We start from the raw sequence: 10,780 nt of genomic DNA on the forward strand, positions 1-10,780 counted from the left end.
CAAATCTCAACTGCCCCTTCATTCGAGCCAGAAAGAGAGGTCAGAACTGGGAGGAATGGGGCAGTTCAATAGTGACACCTTCTCTCCGTTTGCCTTGGAGAAGAAGGCACGTCTCTGCAGAGTAGTTGGTTGCTGACAGTTTTTATAATACCGGCTCTTGAAACATGTTTTTAAGATCCCAATATAGAATGTCAATGGCAGTGCTTCTTAAACTTTGATGTGGACACAAATCATTATAGGATCATGCTAAAAATACAGATTCTGGTTCAGTAGGCCTGGGATAGAGACCTCCGATTCTAGATTTCTAGCAAGATCCTAGACAATTTGATACTGGTGGTCTTCAGACCACACTCTTGGGAGGGGTCAGTCACAGGTGTTTAATTATTTAGTAATTGCTTTTAACAAGCGTTTAATCACTACCTATAAAAGGCCACTACATACAGGCTGATTGCAGTCTGCGTCTCTCCTGGAGATCCCTACAGCTCCTCTGCTCCGGCCAGGGCCTGCTGAACATCTCCAGGGCTCCCTGGAAGCCAGGGGGAAGAAGGACTGGGTGGTGTCAGACTCTAGAGGGTCAAGAACAGCATCCCTTATCAGCAAGGTATCTACTGCTTCTCTTGTGTTCTGCCTTACACATTAGTTCCTGGGAAATACTAAGTTCAGGAACTAAGACTCTGCAGAAATGGGTTATGGGACAGGCTGAAAGACTGGAAAAAAGGGAAAAGGAAACAAGGGTATTCAGAGGAAAGCAAGGAGGAACGCCTAATTATGTCCCCCAGGCAGATCCAGCTTAAGGCCCAGGACCGAATGGGGAATCTGAGATGTGCTGTTAGTTTAAAACCTCGATCCCCAGGAAAACTTTCCAAAAGGGCTCAGCTGCTCCACTATCCCCATGAAATGCCCCTCCCCTTCCTTTCACTGGCCCTCAATAACCCCCACGTTTGAGAAACGGTTGCATTCATCTGGCTCATTCTTTAGGCCATATACACTTGGCCCAGAGCCTAAACCTAATGGAATCTTTTTTCCGTAGGGACCAACTATCGCAGACCTATCTCGGGTGGAAATGAGCTGGTAATGGTAACTGTGGAGATCACAGATCTCTGGGTGAAAAGTTTCAATCAAGTGATTCACTCAATCATGCAAATGAATATCCATCTCCTATAATGTGCCAGGCGCTGTGGACACAGCCCCTTCCCTCAAGGGAGGACGAGATATATACTGATATATCTACACTCCTTCATGTGGGGAGGTACAAACAAAGCTTCTTGGGAGATCAGAGAAGGTCACTTCTAACCATGGTATACAGGGAAGGCGGCCCCGGGCAGGTGGCACTTACCTGAATGATCGCTAGGAGCTGGTCAGGGGAAAGCTGGGGAGAGGGTTTTCCAAGACAAAGTCACAGAGGTGAGAATGCCAGCTGTCTGTGGAGAAAGCAAGTCACCTGGTCTTTGTGTTGAGAGGAATGGAACATGGAGATGTGCAGGGACGCCAGAGGCTTACCTGCTGTACTTGATGGCTAACTGAAGATACAGAAGTGACAGAACAAAAACGGTTCTTTAATGTTGATTGGCCCCAACGTGCTTGGATCAGAGTGTGGGTGAGTCGGGAAGTGAGGAGAACAGTTAGGAAGCCACCGTGTCAGTCTAGGTGGGAGGGCCTCGGCCAGGTTGGGGTTCTGGGAACAGAAAAGTGGTTCAGATGAGCGGGTAGGGAAGGAAGACACCCCAGGATCAGGTAGATGCATGTCAGAAGTGATGGAGGGCAGGTGCAATTTTGAGTCTTTCTGGGAGAATGACAGTTCCAAACCGTGAGTTTGGTTTTCGTTAAATTGAGACATTTATGTGAAAATGTCCAGCAGTCAGTTAGAAACACAAAGCTGCAGCTTTGAAAGCCAGGGCCTCCCAGAGACACGTGCTTAGGTTACTCACACTGAGGTCCTTTTACAATCAAGCAAACAAAAACGAGAGAATCTCCAGTATCCGACCCAGTGCTGCTCACTGCGGCTCAAAGTGAGACAGAGTCCTTCCCTTGCGGAGTTCTCATGTTTGTAAAGGAAACAGGCCCTCCTGCAATCACAGATCCCAGGGCCGAGGGCCATCTGCAGTGGAGGTGTGTGCGGAGCTGAGGGAACACAGCTGGCCAAGGGGTGTGAGGGAAGGACAGGCTCTTTTCTCTCAGGCCTACATTTTCCCAGTGTTTACAACGAGCCAGGCACTGGGCTGAGCACGGCACAGTGCAGACTCGTGCCCGCTGCACTATACTGTCCCACTAAGTAATGTCTGCCTAGTCAGAGGAGAGAAACTAGTCAGAGAAGGAAATGGAAGGGAACAGTCCCAGGGGTAGGAAATCAAGATACTGAGATGCCCGGAAGCCAAAAAGGAAACAATTCCAAGTGGTAGCCGTGCTCATCAATGTCAAATACGACCAAAAAGTCAGGAAGGAGAAGAACTGAACAGAGGTGACTGAATTGGGGACTTAGAGGTCACGGTGACCTTTGGTAGCAATTTCAGTTAAGACACATCAGAGAGAGTCATATTCTAAGGGATTAAGGCAGGTGGAGGAACACTGAGTGAAGATGTCTTTTTAGAAAATTTTGGTAATAAAAGGGAAAATGAGTGCTCCTGGTTCAAGGTGAGAGCAATGTAGGATTCTTTTTTTTAAGATAAGAGAGCCTGGGGCAGGACTTCCCTGGTGGCGCAGTGGTTGAGAATCCACCTGCCAATGCAGGGGACAAAGGTTCAAGCCCTGGTCCGGGAAGATCCCACATGCCGCGGAGCAACTAAGCCCGTGCGCCACGCTACTGAGCCTGCGCTCTAGATCCCACGAGCCACAACTACTGAGCCTGTGCACCACAACTGCTAAGCCTGTGCTCTAGAGCCCATGTGCCACAAGCACTGAAGCCCGCACGCTTGGAGCCCCTGCTCCGCAACAAGAGAAGCCACCACAGTGAGAGGCCCGCGCCGCAACGAAGAGTAGCCCCCGCTCGCCACAACTAGAGAAAGCCCGTGCGCAACACAGCCAAAAATAAATAAATTAAAATAAATAAATTTAAAAAAAAAGAAAAAGTACTTTCCCTTTAAAAAAAAAGAAAGAGCGAGCCTGGGCCAGGTTGGTATTCAGAGGAAGAAGGAACCAATGGGGTGGTAATGTTCAAAGATGAAGGAGATAACTAACGCACTAGATTCGAGAGTGTAAAGGTCTCCTGGGCTGCCCACGTCTAGGGGCCCTGTCCTCCCCTCGGCAGCCACCAGGCCCTCACCTGTACCTGCAGCTCTCAGCGGGGAGACGGGGCCCCCGTCATCAGCATTCTGGTTGGACCCTGAGTCCTTCTGGAGCCGCCCTGCCCTGATCTGTGGTTTCTCTCTTCTGCTCCATTTCCCTGACAGTGAATCATTGGCTTAAAGCCCAGTTTCCTAGTGGTGTTATTTCTCCATGTTCTCACCTGTAAATAAAGTTCTGTCCAGACCCAAAGACCTCAAGAAACTGGTTTTCCTAGTCCTGGACACCAGAATCCCCTGATACCCAGTGACAGCTCTGTTAAGTGCTGACCATTTGTCCACCTAGATTTCTATGAAGTCCAGCTATGTGAACTTTGACACCCGGATTTAGGACTCGATTTGGAAATTTTGGTAGCTGTCCTTCTCCCAAGAGATGTCACGTGGAAAAATGCCTTTTTTAACCCACATCTATCAAATTACTTGCTTTATTTGCACCAGATAACCAGTGTTCAGCTTTCTCCAGTTTAGGCAGCCTGCTGTTGCTTCAGCTTCAGGGTTGAGAACAGGAGAAACTGTGCTAACAGGCATAGGTGCGGGGCATGGGGTGGGGGGCACGTCCTTCCCTCCAGGAAGTTTAAAATTAGAGGAGAAAGCTTGGGGAGTTCCAGCAGGTCAGCCTGGAGCTCCCCAGTCTCCAGCCAACCAGCCATCCTCTTGTCCGTTCTTTTATTCCGCCTCTCAGTCATCCACTTCCCTGTCTGCCGGTCAACAATGTTAGTGAAACACCCACAGCATGCCGGGCTCTAGAAACAAGAGACCGAGAAAGCCTCAGGAAAGACTGCAACTAGCCCATCAGTGACTCAGAGACCTAGACACGCCCAAACCGCTCTGCTTTCTGCCAGGAAGAAAGGGGAAAACCTGTTTTATTTGCAGTCTCAGTTCCGGGGCTTCCCTTAACCAATTAGGACCACAGGCCTCACACCTAGGAGGTGTAAGCAGACCCATCCTTTGGCAATGCTGGGTAGTATGGCCCACACGGGGTGCCAGGCATTTAAAGACCTCGCCCCATTGCCCAATCTGGAGGTGAGGATGAACGCTACCTGCCTGATAATTCTTGCTATTAATCATAGCGACAGGAACATGAGTATTTTTAACATTTGAAACTCAAATCAAACACCAGGACCTGCTCCAGCAGAAGCCCCATGACCAGCGGCTTCTCAGCTTCTACTGTTCAGCAGTTAGGGACCAGCAGCGGCTCCCACAGCCCGGTCCTACCTGGAGATGCCCGCTTCTGCCTCCACTGCCTTCCCTAACAAGACACACGGGACCCACGGTCCCTCCATCTGCTCCTCCAGGACCAGAGCAGAGCCCAGCCAAAGGCCAGGGAAAGAAAGATGCAGGGACATCAACTCAAGGGAGGAGTGAAAGAAAAGACTTTAACAGACCAGCAGGAAGCGTGGCCTACCTCACCCGGCCTCTGTCAGACATGGGAATCAACAGGCCTCTAGCTACATGATGTTCGTTTCAAAATAGATTCGTATTTTTTACTTTTCTGATTAAAAGCAAAAATACTGTTATGGTGGAAATTTATCAAACATTAAAAAGGATTAAGAAGAAATCAGAGTCATCCAGAAATAAACACTGTTCACGTTCGGTCTGTTGCCAGCCTTGCTTTGTCTACATATATGTTATATGTTCCCAAAGTTATCTCCTTTGTAATCTGCTCTTTTTTTCACTTCATACGTCATGTCCACTTCCTCACATTTTCAGATGTTCTTCGACACCATATTTAATGGCCATGTTGAATCCATGGAAAGAATAATAATAATGACAGCAGCTAACACTTAGAATATAGCAGGCACTTTACACAGAGTAACTCATTTCATTCTCACAATAACTTAATGGGGCAGATGCTATAAAATTATCCTCATTTTACATATGAAGACTGAAGCACAGAGAAGCCACACAGCTAGTAAGTGGAGAGGCAGAATTTGAACCCAGGCCATCTCAGTGTCCATGCTCTTAACCACTTAATCATACTGCAACGAAATTTACTGAACCTAAATTCCTTCTTGATGGAGATCACTCCAGCTCAGGGGCTTTTTTACTGTCGTAAACAATACTGAATTGAACATCCTTGAATACACAATTTTGTACACACTTAAATATTTCTTTACAACAATTCCAAGGCCAAAGGGAAAAATCACTTTTAAGACTTTTGATACATACTGCTGAATTTCAGAAACATACCAAATTATATTCTGCATATATGAAAGTATGACTTTTTAAAGAATGCTTACCAATGCTAGGTATTTTTTTTCTTAGCAATTTATCTGGAGGAAATGGTTCCTCATGATTGTTTTAATGTGTATTTCCTTATTTACTAGTTTTATAGAAATTTTTTTCATTAAAGTATTGGCCAGTTGCATTTTTTTCTTATAAATAACCATTTTGTTTGTTAACATATTTTTTCTATTAGGGTATTCTCTTTTATTTTAATTAGAAGTGTTGCGAGTATATTAAGATTTTAAGTCTTATGTCAGGTACATGTGTTGGAAACATCATTCAAGGTTGTCATTTGCCTTTTAATGTTGTTTACAGTGGTTTTTAAAAATATACAGACATTTTTAATTTTTAGTTTTTACTGTGTCCAATTCACTGATCTTTTCCCTTATGTTCTATTTTTAATGCCATGTCTAGAAAGGATTTCCCTACCTCAAGAGATTAATATTCACTTATATTTTCTTGCAGTTCTTTCCAAACAATATCATTTAATGGCTTTATGATCCAGTGAGGAAAACTGCAGAAAATCAGAACAACTTGTCCAATGACATGATTGTTTGCCCAGCTCAATATCTACTTTGCTGCCATTTAAAAAAATGTCCCTCTTGGGAAAGGACAGGACTCGGTGCCATTTTGTGGGTCTCCTGTGAGCTGCCTATCATTCCAACTCAGGGACTTTAGTTTACCACGTACCCCAAGGCTTCATTTCCTATCTCAGAGGTTGTCTGCTTGAGTCAAGATGATTTCTTTGCTGCTGTTGATGGGAGCCGTGGGTGTACCATCTGTGTGCACTTGGACCACTTTCTTTCCTCTCCAGGCTTCTCCAAAGAATATGTTTAGGAAAAATAAACACCTAGAGCTCCCAAAGACATTGAGAAATTGGTCCAAGGACTCCAACATTTCTTTTCTTAAAAAAAAAAATCATTGCCTTTGTAGATGCTCGCTAAACCTTCTCCCGGCAGGAATACCCCACCCAGGGGACCACCTCTATCTGGCTGTGATCCTTACTCAGTAAAGTTGTTTTCCAAGCTCCACGGAGCATTCTTGCTGAGTGACAAGAAGACTTGCAGTATTCAGCTGCACTGCCTCAGCAGCCACCGGAAGTAAGAAAAAGATAATTTAAGTGCATGAGAGTCACACACTGCTGGCACAGAGTGTCTTTCTAGACAAACTTTACCAGGTGGGGAATGATCGAGCTATATTCTAAATGCCTGAGCAAGAAGCTGACAGTCAAGGTGACAGTCAAGCGAATAGACCCACTTGTGAGTGAAGAGCCGCTGAATTCCCGATTCTTATAATAATTCTCCCCCGCATGTGAGGAAAAGTAAAGAAAAATATTTTCTCTGCATAAGTTGTCATCATCCCCTCATTTCACCATCTTTTTCTCCCCTGTATTACAATTATTACCAGGGTCTTTTAAGAGTTCTCACAGAGAAGTGTTTTGTCCCTACAAGGACAAAGGTAGGAATGAAAGGCACCTCAGCTGACACAGGGATGGAGGGACTTGGCTCAATCTGACCAGATTCTTAGAAAACAGCATCGTTGTGCTAATTGCACAGTTTTCTCCCCATCCTCCCTGCACCAGAAGATACAGGTTTCCTGCAACCCTGAAGTAGAGACTAGCAGTGAGTCTGAAGTTAGCAGCAACCTGTTCCTTCTCTTGAAACAGAGGAGGGAAAAAAGTGCCTATGAAATACCAACTTTCAGTCACTTTCAATTTCTTCTCTCAGAAACACTGAAACAGTCTTTACTGAGGAGTTCAGGCCTGCTGGGGGCAAAAGAACGTTACAAGTAGAAATGAGAAATTCTAAGAAACTCAGTTCAGCATACTATCAACACTAAACCCAAAAACCAATAGTTTTGTTTTTCTAAATACACTTTCCTTCTTAGATTTACAGAATTTACAGTTTTAGATTTACAGAATTATTGTGAAGAGAGAGTTCCTATATACCTAGTTTCTCCTATTATTAACTATTAACATCTTACATTAGTATGGTACATTTTTTACAGTTAAAGAACCGATATTGATACATTATTATCAAAATCCATACATTATTCACGTTTTTTAGTTTTTACCTAACATCCTTTTTCTGTTCCAGGACCCAACATTACATGTATTTGTCACGTCTCCTTAGGCTCCTCTTGACTGTGACAGTTTCTCAGACTTTCCTTGCTTTTGATGGCCTTGACAGTTATGAGGACTGGTCAGGTATTTCGTAGAATGGCCCTCAGTTTGGGTTTGTCTGATATTTTTTTCAGGATTAGACTGCGTTACTACATTTTTAGGAGGAAGATGACAGAGGCAAAGGGTCATTCTCATCACATCAGGCCAGGGACACACACCATCAATATGCTTCACGACTGTTGACATTAACCTTGATCACCAGGATTGAGGTGGTGTAGGGCAGGTTTCTTCACTGCACAGTTGCTCTTTTTCATGCCCTTTCCATCATGCTCTCAGGAAAAAAGTTGTTATGCTGAGGCCACACTTCAGGAGTGGGGAGCTATGATCTGCTTCCTTGAGGGCAGGGTGTCCACGTTAATGATTTGGAGTTCTTCTTCCACACTTATGTATTTATTTTATGTATATCACTATTGATTCATGGACATTTATATTATCATATTATAATATGTAAGTTCTATTTATATAAGTTATATATGTTATAATTATAGTATAACTTTAGGTTATAATTCCATATGACTTTAACCAATAGCTCTTTTTTTTTTTACTTTTTATTACAAAATATTTTGAATATATATAAAAGCAACCAAAATAGTGTAATGAGCCCTCATGTACCAATCATCCAGCCCCAATACCCATTAAACCATGGGCAATTCTGCCCCCCAAACACCCTCAGGTATTTCTATATGTATCCCTAAAAGACAAGGATTTTTTTAAAATAACTATGATACAATGAGCACAGCTAAAACAATTAACAATAAATCCTGAAAAGCAAATCATCAAGATTTAAATTTTGCATTGTTTCATTATTGTATATTTTACAGTTTTTCTTGTAAATCAAGATCCAAATCAGATCCACACATTGTGATTAATGTGTCCTTTAAGTCTTGTTTAATCTGTAAATTCCCTTTTTATCTCTCTCCTTTTTTTTTTTTTTTTTTGTAAGTTTTGCAATTTATTTGATGAAGTGATCAATTGTATATCCTGAGAGTTTTCCAGGCTGGATTTTGCTGATGGTATTGCTGAGGAGAAGTTAGAGTTTCCTCTGGCCTCTGTAGTTCATTCAAATTGGTAGTTGATCTAGCACCACTGCTGGTTTTCAAAGCTTACATCAATTGTCAGTGAATAATGAGACAGAAGTTATCTGTCCTTGCTAGTGTGACCAAGAACATGGAAGCTGGTCTGGGCGGGGCCACGTTCGAGCCTTGGACCAGCGTTACCTTGAAGTGGGTGCATGCTGTGCACCTCCAGAACCCCGTCTTCACCTGAAGTCGCCTGAAGGATGCCCGCCAGCCGGCTGTGAAAATGGCAGCATACTAACTTGGCATGATCTGCAATGGAATCCCCCCAGAATTCAGGTTCAAAGTGGCCTGTGCAGATCTCAATCTCCTGTTTCTATTAATTTTTAAAGGTTTTTGAGGTTCTTTATAAGCAGCTGCTGATGCGCTAAGTTTCTTATCTATTAAAATTCCTGAGCCCTGTGATCAGAAACAGCTACATAATAGGTAAGAAGCCTAGGTATGAAGAGGTGGGGTCCCTTGTTCAAAAGTATTTAGAGGGACTTCCCTGGCGGTCCAGAGGTTAGGGCTCTGAGCTTCCACTGCAGGGGGCACAGGTTCCATCCCTGGTTGGGGACCTAGGATCCCACATGCCCTGCAGCGCTCCCCCACCCCCACCAGAAAAAAAGACCAAAGTATTAAGAATTTCAAGACAGCAATAGCAGAGCATTAAATCAAGCACTGGGCCCTTCTAAGTGTAGGACCCCGTGTGACTGCAGGGCCCCGGAAGCCCGTCCTGGCTGTGATACTCCTTAGGAGATAAACGGGAAGATGGATACTTTTATCATCTCCGCCCCTTACCCAGGCCGAAGGAAAGGCACCTCTATGGAACAGAGCACTTCCAACCAGAGCTCTCCGAGTTCTTTGTGGAATACCCTAGGACACCGACACACACATCCCTCCATGACAAATCCCTCCTCATCTAACTCAGGGACACCAGCGACAAAGGCCTCGGCTCTGCATCCAGGGCACGATGGGACAGTTTCATGGCATGTTACACTGCCTGGCACCAGGGGAGTTCAGATTCCAAGAGCCCGATCTCCAGTATTGTGGTTATGTGGGAAATGTCTCTTATTCTTAAGAGATACATGCTTAAGTATTTTGGAGTGAAGCATCAAAATGCCTGCAACTAATTTTCAGATGGTTCAGGATATATGTACACTACATATACATGTAGTGGTAAGGGAAGGCCACTCTAAGAGTGTGTCAAGTGGAAATCTAGGGAAAGAACGTTCCAGAACAGAGAACCACAGGAGCAAAGCCTTGAACCAGGGTGCCCTTGAACCAGGCAACCAGCTTGGCAGAGCTAAAAGCTTAAATTTGGGGTTCCGAAAAGAAACGCTTTATTCCGTCTATCACTGTAGGAACTCACCCTGCTCTGTCATTTGTTTGTTTCTCTCTCCTCTCCCCGACCCATTAGAATGTGAGGCCGTGAGGAGGAAGCCTGTGCTCCTTATTCACCCTGTCCCACCGGATCCCAGCACCCAGAACAGGGCTGCAGCCCGAGGAACTCGGGATTTGTTCACTGGGTGACAAGGGATGAATCAGTGGTCGGAAGGGGCGTTTAGCTCAAGACCGTCCCCGGGGCCCGTTTCTCCTTGTTCTCCCGCGCACTGTTGGCCCGACAGGAGGAAAGGAATCAGTGATGTCAGTCACACTGACCCATCAGATCTGCTGCAGCTTCTCGGGAGGGAGTATGAGACGTTTCAAAGAAAGCCAAGGAGAGGAGAGCGCTTTTGCTAGGACGGCAAACATCTGTGGCAGAGATGGTGGGGTGGGCGGAAGAGGAGGATGAAAGGGGGAGCTTTCCTGCTGTTCAGATCATTCCACATAAACAGAGTCTGGGCTCCACCCTCCCTTTCCCTTTGTGGACCCTCCTAAAATGTGTGCGCGTGCAGGGTGGAGGAGTTGCTGCTGGTGTATTTCATCTTTGCTCAGCAGCCCTCTCTTGTCAGAAACAGGATTTCAAAGGTCCAGGGGTTAAAATACCACGAAGCCCCCTCACCAGGCTCCCCAGGGGGCTTCACAACCTGTTGGAA

At 45.0% G+C, this 10,780-nt stretch overlaps 1 long non-coding RNA gene across 1 annotated transcript in view; it reads right to left on the reverse strand.

Moving 5' to 3' along the window:
- Positions 1 to 5,832, reverse strand: part of LOC309628455 — a 29,300-nt gene extending 23,468 nt beyond the window's left edge. Inside the window, exons 1-2 of the long non-coding RNA XR_014244535.1 lie at positions 3,260 to 5,832; positions 1,337 to 1,675 (exon numbers count right to left, since the gene is read on the reverse strand). This is a non-coding gene — a long non-coding RNA (uncharacterized lncRNA). The remainder of the gene's footprint in view (positions 1 to 1,336; positions 1,676 to 3,259) is intronic.
- Positions 5,833 to 10,780: the final 4,948 nt, after the last annotated feature.

This window comes from Balaenoptera borealis, assembly GCF_965194805.1.
Source record: "Balaenoptera borealis genome assembly, chromosome: 4".
NCBI classification, from domain to species: domain Eukaryota; kingdom Metazoa; phylum Chordata; class Mammalia; order Artiodactyla; family Balaenopteridae; genus Balaenoptera; species Balaenoptera borealis.